Below are 13,840 nucleotides of genomic sequence, written 5' to 3'. Positions count from 1 at the left end.
TATCAATATCATAATTAAACAAAGGCCAATGATAACATTTATTGGTATACTGAACATTGCTCTTTAGATCTTCACATATCAATGCAATGTTATGTCAATGCTTCCCTCTTGTGGTGAGACAGTTTAACTAATAGTTAAAGCTAACTTTTGTTGTGCTGTCCAAGAAAAATTAAATCTAGGTGTCAAACTCAAAAACTGCAGAAGAAAACCTACATCAGTTTTCTCTACCCTTTTTTTTTAAATTACCTGGTACTACTACATCAAAGGCAGTTTGACCATCTTCATACTGAAAAGACCCAAGTGGAAAAAAACTCCACTCTGAACACGACAAAGTTCAAGTGGAGTAACTTGGTTACTGCGTGTTACCAGGCAATAAATGACAGGATGATGTCAGAGCTAACGCTGTACCTGGAAAGTGTCCTAAACGAGAGTCGCCACTTAGAAATGTTTGCCAAAATGTTCACGCCGCATCACTAATTCACACGTACCTTTCGAACACCTTGTACCCTTTATAGTATTGTATTATTTTGTGAAGTGAAGGCTCACATTGGATAGCGTGAGAAAATGAAAAAACAAAGCAAACACATTTTGATTGGGCTTTGTAGACTAGGATAATCGGTCCCGCTGTGATATTTTAATAGTCTTTTTGGAATACCAATCATCCATACCTATTTTGCAAAATACCGACAATACTTTTCACTCTGTCCGAGTCCATCCCTTATTTTCTCAGAGATGAGCATGTCCTTGTATTTCCTGACCATAAATGCTTCCATATCTCCATTAGGGGGTAGTATATGTTTAGAAAACAATAGTGCACCCACCGATAGGGGAGGTGCTGGCCATATTGATACATTAAATAATATTCTCATTTTGTCGCTAAAATATATCTTAATGCCTTATCTTAATTTGACTGCTTGATTATTGGGTTAGTGTAAGTGTAATTAATCACGAAAAAACAGACAGATACTCTTTTTCAATGTTGTGTGGGATGTACGTTCCTGCACGTTATAGCAAGACTTGTGGAGGTTGCCCCCACTTTAAACATAAACCTCCATGCCAGGCTTCCATTAACGCTTAGTGTGAAGACACGCTTTTGGCAGGTGCTCTACACTGCACAAATTAAAGCATTTTCAAAATAAGAGAAGTCAGTCTCTCAGATCTTCCGTGCGTCTATCCCTGTGCATGATTGCCAGGTTAATTTTATCTGCTCATCGCACTGGTAAGGTTGTAAATCTGTCTTCGTCGGGATACATATTATCTGACACTGTGCGTGAGTGTGACGCCGCTTCCTTTTTGCGGCGCACAGATTTGTGGTCTTTTTTTTCTTCTCCCCCCCCCTCATCCTTCTCCACTGTACGATAAACGAGGAGGGGCTTGATGCCGTGGAGGAGGGAGGCAGTCAGGCTGAGCTGACCCGCTTGCGGTGTGTGTCGCTTCGCCTACATTCAAGTCAGCTCGCATGCACTGACGAGTGAGGGACATCAGGTAGGATTTTGCCTTTTAAGAGATTCTATCCAGTTTCTTTTTAAATCCTGGCGTTATTCTTCAAGGTGCTGTTCCTCCCAAATGATCTCACTACAGGGAGGCGGACCGCTCGATGTTGGCTCAGCAGAAGCGCTGGCAACATTTCACATGAGCAGTCTGCAGACGACCTTTTCACTTGATTAGTGTGATGTTTTCCACTCTGGTATTTCCTTTTGCTCTTCTTTGGACCTGACATCTGTCGATTCGTTTGCGCGTTAAAATAAGACTGGTAAATCTAGCCCATTTCTTCGCCTACTGTATAACTGATTGCTTTTGACATTGACAGATAAGAGGTAACAGTATTTGATTGACCCACTTGTTTGGCGTTGGTGTTGCATTTTAAATATCTAGGCTTCCCCAGTTTCGTCCTTAGAAGTACGCTAAATGGGTAACTAATGCTGCTCAGCTCCAGCATCCTCGCTGCTCTGCAAAAAAATGTTTTGTACAGTAACTTGGACTTGACCTGAATGTTATCTGGATCGGCTCAACATCAAAGCTGACATTGACGATGTGTAGTGCGCATGCAGGGATGTAGCCACTGGTGAATGACTTACTGTAGGTTAATGAAAATGTAGGGAGAATAAAATACTGGTCAGTATGTTAAGACTGTTAACGCTTGCAGGGACTGTTGTGCTTTGCCTCAGTTTTAAAAATCTGATCATTAATTCATCTTAGAAGAAAGATTAGTGCTTTTCCCTCGTCTGATACCTTTACCAATCCTCAGAGTGAACATTCACCTTATTTTCTCCATGATGCCAACAGGGAAGACGCATAACTTCTGAATGAAGGACACGTCTCCTTAACCATTAGAAGCCCTTCTGCCTCATACAGATTCGCTGTGAAGAGAGCTTTTTTGAGCTATGGGCTATGTGGGTGTTTCACAGATACAGCTGTCAATGCTGCTTCAGCACAGTGACTCTGGGCTGAAGGTGCCAAACTGTAAATCCCCGAGATGGTTTTACATTGAGTAACATGGATCATATGTGTTTTTACTGGTTTGACTCATATAGCAAACCACGTTAGCTGCAGACTTGCACAGCTTCTTTTCTCTGTAATGGAAAAACTGTTTTTTGTTGTTGTTGTTGTCGTCGTCGTTTTTAAAGTCCATTTCCTCTTAAGTATATAATACAGCAGCTGTGCATTTACCACAAGAGGCATCCTGGATATTGATGGTCAATTCAAGGATACCGATGCCGTCAGGGAGTTTCAGACAGTGGAGTGACATGTTTTACCTGAGTGATGTGACTAGAAAGGTCAAGCTGTCTCAGCATGATGTCGACAGCTGAGATTCTGGATGGCTTAAAGGCATCACTGGCATGCTAGAGCTTTGATTCCAACTGGGAGTACCCATCCTTAAAATGCACTCCCAAATGGTACAGTAAGGCACTAGAGAGTGTGGGATAAAAGCTTCCACCAACCACACATTTCCAGCAAGAAATGGTGTAGGAGTACCTCTGTAGTGTGTTTAAAGCACCACTAATGCAAAACACTCTTGCATTTTACAAGGTATTTTGTGTGCCTTCCTGACTTTGTATCGCTTGGTCTTACTTTAAAGTGTAAGCATCATATATACAGCTTTATATTCATGGTAATTTGGGGCTTTAAATGGTTTCATTTAACTGTTAACTGCACAGCATACAGCTTTAATGACTTTAACAAGAATTGGGTGCACAAGTTTGAATTTATTGGATTTTTCTCTAATCTTGCATTAGAGTTAGACAAAAAGGAATTTTATCCCCAATTCTTTTAAATCTTTATGTTGATGGCTTGTCAAAGAAGCTGAGAACCCGTTAAACTTGGTGCAAGGTTGATAGTCTTTTAGCGAACCATATGATGTATGCAGATGATCCTGTGGTCTTTAGTCCTTGTAGTGCTGGTCTCCAGCAGCTCATCCACATACAGTGGTGTGGAAAAGTGTTTGCCCCCTTCCCCATGTCATATTTCTTTCTATGTTTGTCACACTTAAATGTCTCAGATCACCAAACAAATTTAAATATTTAAGAAAGAAAACATAAGTAAACACAAAATGCAGTTTCTAAATAAAGGTATTTTGAAACTGCTATCTGTGGTGTATCCCACAGATAGCTAAATTCAAACAAAGTGAAGATCTCTCAGTCTAGAAAAGGTTATAAAGTGATTTCTAAAGCAGTGGGACTCCAGCAAACCACAGTGAGAGACAATATCCACAAATGGCAATAACATGGCACAGTGATAAACCCTGAGTGGCTGGCTGACCAAAATTAGCCCAAGAGCACAGCGGCGACTCATCCAAGAGGTCACAAAAGACCCCAGAACAACATCCAAAGAACTGGAGGCCTCACTTGCCTCAGTTAAGGTCAGTGTTCATGATGCCACCATAAGAAATAGACTGGGCAAACACGGCCTGTTCTAAGATGAAAACCCCTGCTGAGCAAAAAGTTTGCCTCAGTTTTGACAGAAAACATCTTGATGATCCCCAAGACTTTGGGGAAAATACTGTGTGGACTGACAAGACAAAAGTTGAACTTTTTGGAAGGTGTTTGTCCCATTACATCCGGCATAAAAGTAACACAACATTTCAGAAAAGGAGCATCATACTAACAGTAAAATATTTTTGTGTTAGTTTGATAGTCTGGTGCTGTTTTACTGCATCAGGACCTGGAAGACTTGCTGTGGTAAATGGAACCATGAATTCTGTTGTCTACAAAAACATCCTGAAGGAGAATGTCAAGCCATCTCAAGCTGAAGCGCGTTTGGGTTCAGCAGCACCAATGAGGACAAACATCGAAGATTTCCAGAGTTTAAAATGTCAAATAATAATCTTGCTGTCTATAATAAGGTCAGACATCTTGAACATCTTATTACAGAACAAAAAAAGTTAATGCATATACAGATTGAATAAAGATCTCTTTATTTAGACAGATCTGTGGAATTACAGAAAAGCAAGTTTATGGAAATTTCATGTAGTTTATAATGTCACCATTATGTAATTAATGAAAAGAGCAAGACGCCTCAGTGCAAACATGTAACTGCTGGAGTCAGTACATTTGAAGCTTTATTAAGAAATCTCATATATACATTGATTTCCAGGCTCAACACTTAACAAATATAAGGTGTGGCACCACACATTATCAGTTTTTATTGTGGAGACATTGGTGTAGTTGTTGCTTTGAGGGAAGGCGATTTGGGTGCCTTGCACTGAACGGGCTTTCAAGCATAGTCCAGAAATTTTCAGGGTAGAGGTAAAGTCTTCGGGAAGTCCATTCCAGTAGCTTATTGTTAGCCTGCTTTATCCATTCCAAAAAACAGCTTCAGTGCATGTTTGGCATCATTGTCCTGTTGGAACACCCAGCTGTGTCCAAGTCTAGCTATTGATTTGAGGTGAATTTGAAGATAGTCTTCCTTCATTACTCCATCCACTGCAATATACCAGTACCACTGGAAGCAAAAAAGCCCCAAAGCATGATGTTACCGCCATCATGCTTGACAGTTGATACAGTGTTCTTAAATTTGAAAGCCTCACTTTACCGTGCCTCTTGTCATTATGGCCAAATATCTCAATCTTTGTCTCAGCTGACCATAAAACCTTTTTCAAGAAGGAACTTGGCTTGTTCATGTTGGTAGCTGCATATTTTAGTCAGTTTGAAGGTGTCCGTTTTGTAGCAGAGACTTCTGTCTTGGTTCATACCCTCTCAGTCAATGATGTGAAACTCACTTCACTGTGGACAGTGATCTTGGTGTCCAGCCACTTTTTGTTCATGGGCACCCAGAGCCTTTATATTTCCTGGGTTGTTCTTGAACACCCCAACCAGTTTCCTCTCATCCAAGGGTGAAAGTTTGGGTCTTCTTCCAGACTCTAGCAAAGTGGAGACGAAAAGTTGAAAAGGTTGTACTTGGATACCTTGGAATCTGCAGTTGTTCAGAAATGGCTTGAAGAGACCTTCCTAACTTACATAAATCTGCAATCTGCAGATCAAGTTCTTAGGATTTTCTTTTCACTTGTTGTTCACAATATAAGCCCATGGCTTGCCTGTGTTTAAAAGAAGAGACCTTCTCCTGCCTGAGCATCTACAATGAGTTCTGTACGCTTTCTCCACAATACAGTATTACACAGATATAATTAGATCTCAGGAACACCAATGTCACAAGCTCACATGCAGCATGCATCTGCCAGCGGCAACTGACTGCTGCTTCAAACAAAACACTAGATGCTATTCACAAGACCCAAGGTTATGAAAGCAGAGTTTGTAAGCTTCATCAAAAAGAGATTTGAAAAGTTTAGCTCAGAACACAAATAGAGATTCAACACTTCTAAGATTAAATAATATTCAGTATTTCAGTTTTATTGAGCACTGGCAATTAAAACCAAGGACTATTTAAATTGTAGCTTTTCACATTTATTGCCAACTACTTCGGAGGCCATTACTGCAATGATTTTGTATTATAGGAAGCTATAGCAACATCTCTGCTAGCATAGCTGTAGTTCACACTTTCAGCTCAGTGCCTAATTTGCTAATTTACATGTTTCAAACGTGTTCATGAAATACACCACACTCTCTCATGAAACACTTTTAGTCTGTGTTTGTTCAATTTCTGCGTTCTGGGGCGCAATAAGTAACACTAAAACTGCTCTCTGAGAACAATAACAAGGTCATGCATTTACGAGTAACTATTTTGAGCCACAAAACATCGAGAACAAGCAAATGCTAAAGACAAGGCCTCCTGCTGTTCATTAGAGAAGTGATTTTCCTCTCAGCTGTTGTAGTTGCTCTGTCATCAAGAATATATTCCTGGTTGGAATTCCCCAGGAAATGTTCAGTTGGAGGGTGGGAAGTAAGGGTTCTGAGAGTCATTGGAGAGTGTGATTGTTGAACTATATTGGATGCACGAGTGTGTAGGAGGTGGAAACTAAAACACACCCCATGCTGTCGGTGTGACCCAGCCTTTGTGTTCTGTGTTTACAAGGGAAATAGATTGGTCCTGTGTTTTCTCTCGCTGCTGTCACTGTGATCACAGCCTCTTTAGGGGCTGGCTTGCGTTTAGATTACTTTCTATAGAACAAATGTATGAGCTGGCCACCATTCCCAAACCCCTGCTATTACAGCAATCTGAAAGAACAGTTTCTCGAATTTTTCCATACAGATGAATGTGGCAGACAGGCAATTTGTTAAAGCTATATATAATGCGGATTTTTAATCGGCAAACACTTGACCATATTTCTAATTTGCTTTCAGATATGAAGTGAGGCTGAGCTCTCTTTCAATTAAGAAATGTAGTGGGATTAGATTAGACTGACTCCACACTTGATTAATAATGGTTGGACATTACAGCATAGCATTTAGACTGATCACATCCACAAGTCACTCAGTTGTTAAATTGTTAGTGCGTGAGGTTTAATGCAATATTGTTTTATTTTGGTGCTTTTAACTCACAGAAAAGCGAGCAAGCAATTCATTAATAATTCGAATGCCTATTATATACACATTTATATACACTATAAATGTGCTTTAAACTGGTGTGGCTGTGCCGGGATAAATCAACAGACTCAAAAAGTAGGTCAGTAGATGCCGCCATGATGTAGTTTAGGTCAGTGGCAGTCGCACAGCCTGTGGCACTTCTCATCAGCATGTCAAATTAAAATGCCAGTTTGAAGTACTAGACAACAGGTTTACCTTCGCTGCAATGCACACAGTATAGGGCTGTGCAAAATCTCATATCCTGATATAAGACATCTATCGTCCGATAACGATATAAATCACAAAAATGTAACATTTTCTGTTAATTCTGTGAATCTCGTGCACGTCGACTTGCGTGAAGTGTTTCCAGCTGCGCGTCGTGTACCTGGAGTCGAGTGTTTTAACCGATGCATGAAACTATACATTTTTAGAAATAAGTTGTAACAGCCGCTGTTTTCTTTGTGAGTATTTATTACACGGCGTGCTGCGGGGAAAAGCTTGTTCTAACGTTTGAGTCTACGGTTTATTTTTTTAGCACCTGGCGGGTTTTTTTTTTTTTACTTCTCATCCGTAACAATCTGCTCTTTAATTAAGTGATTCAGTTTATTTTGAAAAGTTTTAACAGGATCTTGAGCTTTATTGTGAAAGGTTTATGTGGAACATAAACAACCGGACACGCAACAGTGTTACCGTCGTTGTTGCTAACGACAGCGCATAAAACAGGCTCTTGTCCGTCAGTAGTGTGGTTATATTAAATATAAGAGAAAGAGAGAAAGACTAAATTAATATAGCCACTACAGCGACCATCAAAAGGATGAAAACATATTGCCGTAAACAGTTTATTTTGCGACACCACGAAACAAATGATAGCATAAAATGAAACAGACGTTTTTATATCGTCATCCAATACATATCGGTATATCGAACAGCCCTAACGCAGTACACTATTCCAAATTGTGTTAGTGACATAAAGTGGCATCCTCTTACTTTCTGTGAATTTTTTTTCACATAAATTATTTGTAAATCAAAGAGTAATTGCTATTTTCCACTTAATTTGTGTGTGTGTGTTTTGAGTTCAGGCCACTTTGTTGACATTTAATCTAGCAGTGAGCACTTATCTAAATATTTGAACAAAGAAATTAAATTGTTTGCTCCTGTTCATATCGTATAAATTACTCATTGAGGAATCAGTTGTACTGGTAAAGTGCCAGTGAACAGGGTTGTGTTCAGCGCTGTTGACAGCACATACTAAGGGTTTTTTCAGTTAAAAAAAAACAAACCATCAATGCTTTGGTTTTGAAGAGAAACATGATCTACTTTACTTGAATCAAACTAATGATCAGCGCTGAAGGTCATTTGATATATCCCATTAAAAGAGAAGCACAGCTCAACTTATGCCCCTTTGTCCCCAAAGAGTGAATACAGTTAGGTATTGCGTTTTCATTGCAGGAGCTGATTTGCTGCGTTTTTTTTTAAGTCAGTTTATTTTGCTCTGTTTTTACAGTGCAAACGGCTGCTTCAGACAGGTTATCGCCTGGTTGTCTGTGTTGAGTTACAATGGTTTGATAATAATAATAATAATAATAATAATGGATACTTTATTGATCCCCATGGGGAAATTACTTGTTTTTCTCTGCATTTGACCCATTCACTCTGTGAAGCAGTGGGCAGCCCACTAAGCAGGCGCCCGGGGAGCAGTGTGTAGGGACGGTACCTTGCTCAGGGGTACCTCAGGGTAGCCGTTAAGTGGATTCGAACCGCCGACCTTCCGATCATGGGGCGACCACTTTACCTACTGAGTGAATAGTGACCATGCTGTAACCTGCCCAGTTTCTCTTTGCACCATTGTAGACTTACTGGTAGTGCCTCCAAGCTTCCTCTGCCAGAAACAGTGTGTTTGTGGGAACTGTGTATTGATATACTCAAAAGAAATCAAATACTTAAGTTTCTTATGCAGTCAAAGTCTTCTGAATAGCACCGTTATAATAATATTAATGCCAGCTGTAATTGCTTTACTACAGTCTAATGTACTGTATAGTGGTATTTATTTTTGTTCTGCTTTTGAAGACATTTCCATGTTCAGTTTCTGAAAGATCTCTCAAAGACATGATGGTACACCCACGATCCTCTTTTGTGAGAGCATTTTTCACTGGAATAGAATTCCCTTAAAATGCCACTCAACCAAAGGTCAATGTCAGTGTTGCCTAAATCCAACTATCCATCTGCTATGTGCGCGATAAATGCATCAAAGACAAATCCAGAGCACTGTAACGAAGTGCAGTTAAGACTTGAATCCCTTGATGGACCTAAGACACATTTTGTGGCTCGAAGACAAAAAAAGAGTAGCATTTGAAATATGAATGTGTCTACACCCTGCTAAATTTCTACATTTCTAAAATCCAATACACCGCTAAATCTCTAAAAACCAATCAAGTATGCGGGTCTATGACACAGATATGGAAGTTCAGGAAAATAAAAACAGGTGTATGGAACATGCAGCTGCACCGTGGGGAAAAAAAACAGCCAGAGTGTGTGGAAATATTTCATGTCTGTGTCACATGATCATAGACACAGATGTTTAAGATCTGTACAGATAATTCAAGGTGTGCTGGATTCAGTAACAGCCAGATAAAGTAACTAAAATGACATTATTATAGTATATTGGTTTAGGGACAATTGACATGGCAGTGGTTTAACATCAAGGTTAATTGTGGGCTGTCAGGTCCTTTGTGTGCACAGTAGCTGTCAGCCTGTTTTTGCGACTGCTTGGGGAAAGGACTCCCCTGTCTGAAGAACAGCAATGAAATTACTGCTATCCTCTGCTCTGATCCTCTGCAGGCTGCTGACCAAGCGAGAACTCCTCCTTTTCTCCCCCTCTCTCCCCCCTGGCTCAGGGCTATGTAGTGTCAGCACCTCAGTTCTTCTTAGAGAACTGTGGACTCTCACAGACTATCAAAATTATTTTATATTGGTATGTCTAAAGTGCATTTAGCAGCCGGATGCTGTAAAGTGTAACTAATTGCGTTACTTAAGCCTTATATATTTAGATTAGGTGTACAGTATCTTATTGATATCTTATTCCAGTGTTTTTCTCTAATTTTTCTATACAACTTTGCACTGTCCACTGTTGTAACAAAACAAATTTCCCACACGTGAGACTAATAAAGCTTATCTTATCTTATCAGGAGTAGTGGCCTTGTGTTTAGAGCAAAATTATTGTCTGATTACATTGAGCAGAAGACACTATCAGGTTCTTTTTGAGGGGTTTTAGCAATTAGAGCTCATACAGCAATTGTTTTGGACTGAAACTGGATGAAACATATCTTGCTGTTCTTTAGAAACATGTAGGCCTTTCGTAGTCACACATAAAAAATAAAAAAAAGTAGCTTTTTCAAAATTTACTTAGTGCTGATGTCATTTTATGTATATGGCTATAGACTGGCCACATATGAAGTACGCCAAAGACAGAGGATCAGCAGAGCTGTTTCACTAATGCTGCCTAACAGCAGCTAACACCAGCAACAAAACAGCAGCACTTACCGAGTGCTGTAGGATATCTTCAACAACTCACTTCTGTATCGCTGTCATCGGTCAGAAGTGAGCTTCACTGACTCATCGACTCGCATCCCTTTCATAAACCTTTACAACCTCCTCCACAGTGAACAGATGTAGACGCACATTGACAACTGAGGTAAAGAGCGGACTTGCAGCCTACACTGTAGATGAAAATAGGCCAGAGGTTGTCCTACACTGTAGGGGTGCAACGATACTCGTATCGATATTGAACCGTTCGATACAGTGCTTTCGGTTCGGTACATACATGTATCGAACAATACAAAATTTGTAATTTATTTTATCAACTTTCCTTCTGACGATGCTGTCTGTGTTGAGCGCTCAGTGAATCTGCGTTCGACTACTCCGCCTAGGCTGTGTGAGCTCAGACTCACTGGTGAGATGAAGTGAAGAAGACTGGATCATAAGTGAGGAAAACTCAGTATGATCCAATCTGTGTTATAAGAAAGAAAACTTAAAACAGAACAGTCATCAGTCATGTGCTTAACCTTAGTCCAGTCTTTATCTCAGTGTCCAGTTGGTCTAATTGGAGAAAAACACCTTTCTCTACTATTACAAATGACCTATTTTCAGTGTTGGGGAGTAACGGAATACATGTACCGCCGTTACGTATTTAGAATACAAAATATGAGTAACTGTATTCCGTTACAGTTACCGTTTAAAAAGGTGGTATTCAGAATACAGTTACTTTGTTGAAATAAATGGATTACACTGCGGTACTTTCCTGTTTCATTTTGTCGCGGGTCAGGACTGTTTGGGTTTTGTTTGACAGCTACGTTCTTTCGTTCCAGGCGGCAGCGTTACGGTTGCCATGGTTACAGGGCGACGCTCCCTCTCTCTTTCTGCGACTGTGTGTTTCCTGGGTGAGAGAGCGCCTTTTCGTTGTTGTTGTTGTGCTAAGCTAACAGGCAGAATGCTACAAGCATAGCTCTAAAGAATGTAGCATCATGGGCAGTGTAGTCCGTGTTGCAGGGAGAATGGACTGCCATACACGTTATGTGTCTGTGAGCGCGAGGAGGGAGAAAAAGGCGAGTGGAAAGGTACGAGTTGTCGTCGAGGAAAAACGGGAGCTGGAAGCATGTAAATATAATAATAACCACTGCAGCCAAGAAGAGTGCCTGACGAGCCCAGTTGTAAGTAAGCTATTAAGACTCGACTGTACACCGTGTTCGTGTTTTCCTCCGAAACAATAAGTTCCGTTGGAGCAGTCTTTCAACGCCTCTCTCTGTCTCTCGCAAGAAAAATTGACCCACACAACAAAGTAAAGCTATTTTTCGGCTACCAGCCGACAGGGACCCCGCCGTATTAGTCAGAGGTCCCTTTACTACAGTTCGGAGTCGCGGACCTTCAGTAATAGTAATAAATCACACAGCAATAGTACATTCACGTTGTTGTAAAAAGCACGATAATATATTAAGTAATCCAAAGTATTCAGAATACGTTACTCTCATTGAGTAACGTAACGGAATACGAGAATACATTTTGGGGCATGTATTCTGTATTCTGTAACGGAATACATTTTAAAAGTAACCTTCCCAACACTGCCTATTTTGAGCTGGAGATTTCTTTAACACGGAAAGCAGTCCTACAGAATGGTGAGTAGAAGTATATCAAGGAAATTAAACTTGATGGGTAAATTAAAATGAAGAAAAAATATCCATCAACTAACAAAAAATACACAATTGAACTGCATGCTTCTGTCATCTATTGCTGCTAACCAGCCTGCAGGGCCTTGTTAGTCAGCAGCTTCACCTAAGTGCAAGCAGGATGCAACCCAATTGTGTATTTTTTGTTAGTTGATGGATATTTTTTCCTATATTAAACTATTTTATTTGCTGCACTGTCGAGCGCAGATCCACTGAGCGTTCAACACAGACAGCATCGTCAGAAGGAAGAGCGCAGGGCAAACTAGCGAGACAGAAGTTAAGCTCTCCTTGCAACATGGCAAATTGAACCTCCCCCACCCTCATTCAGAACTGGCGTTTGGAATTATTTTGGTTTTCATGTGACGTATGACCCTGAAGGTAAGCGCGTCATGGACTAAAGTAAAACAGTATGTTGGATGTGCCACGCAATGCTCAATTACATGGGTGGGAACTAGTGTGTTAGCGCAGTTAGCTCGTTAACGTGTTGGCCGTCTAGCCCCACACACAGGGCGATCAGGGGTAGCTCGTTAACGAAGATTTACTGTGTTGTGGCGTTAACGTCATTTCAACGAGATTAACGCTGACAGCACTAGTGGGAACACAACGAATATGACTGCACATGTACACCGACATCATTCTAGTGCAAAGACAAGTGGAAGCAGACAAAAACAACAAGCATGCATGCTACTAACTTTACCCGAGTCATTTAGACAGCCGTTAGCACATGATTCTCCTTATGGGGACCTGATATGTTTAATATTGTGGCGAGCTCAGACAAGGAGGAGACGGAGGTGTCGTTTGGTCTTGCTTCCCGTGAGCTAGCCAGGGAGCACAGCCGTTTATTGACATCTGCAGAAGAACACTGCCGGTAGCTAACTGCTCAGCGCGGCAACCGCACAGCAGTAACAACAACAACAACAACACACAGGGCGCCCCCTGACCCCAGAAGGACACACCGTCGCAGCGGGAGGGCATCACCCGTCACTATGGCAACATGAACAAAACATAACTGTACAAACAGAACCCGAACAGCCCTGACCCGCTACAATATGCTGCTGAGAATTAGGGCTGCCACAAACGATTATTCTGATAGTCGACTAGTCACCGATTATTTTTGCGATTAGTCGACTAATCAGATCATCACCCATTGGACGTAAAACCTACAAGCTGTAGGTTGCACCAGCAGCATCTGCTCTTATCTAACTATCATTAGCTTACAGCTTTAAGTGTTTAAGGTGCTAACTAAAAATAAAGACAAGATGGTAGTTTATTAAATTTTAATTAAACTTGCAGATTGTTTCGGTGAAGTTTAATAAACTCCTTGCTATCTAAAATATAACAGGACACCGGAGTAAATTCTGGAGCATCTCACACTTCTGATAATCAGCTGTCTGTTTGACGTTTATTCAGCTGTGTAAAAACTATAACTTTAATCTCAGCCAAACCGATTTACTCAGGAACAAATAAAATACTAAAAAAAAAAGCCAAACAATAACATTTTAAAGTTATCTACGTGACGGCCGGGAGTCCGGTGTTCTCACGGCTCTAGTTAGCCTTGCCCCCGGTTAGCTATCGAGCTAGCGGGTAACAGACGTCTCCGAAAACGTCGGAGCGCTTTTGAAAATATGTGGTGTCTTGATAAACTGAGTAGATATTTGAGGT

General features: G+C 40.7%; 1 protein-coding gene across 3 annotated transcripts in view; it reads left to right on the top strand.

The window, feature by feature from the left end:
- Nucleotides 1-1,330: 1,330 nt before the first annotated feature.
- The window catches only part of tln2b (talin 2b), a 96,001-nt gene continuing 83,491 nt past the window's right edge, over nt 1,331-13,840 (top strand). For all 3 annotated transcript variants that reach the window (XM_004553150.6, XM_076885793.1, XM_023152456.3), the window contains exon 1: nt 1,331-1,485. The gene's annotated coding sequence lies outside the window, so the exon portion shown is untranslated. The remainder of the gene's footprint in view (nt 1,486-13,840) is intronic.

The sequence above is a fragment of the Maylandia zebra genome, linkage group LG7 (genome assembly GCF_041146795.1).
Source record: "Maylandia zebra isolate NMK-2024a linkage group LG7, Mzebra_GT3a, whole genome shotgun sequence".
Lineage (NCBI taxonomy): Eukaryota > Metazoa > Chordata > Actinopteri > Cichliformes > Cichlidae > Maylandia > Maylandia zebra.
This window is presented reverse-complemented; position numbering and strand designations above follow the sequence as displayed.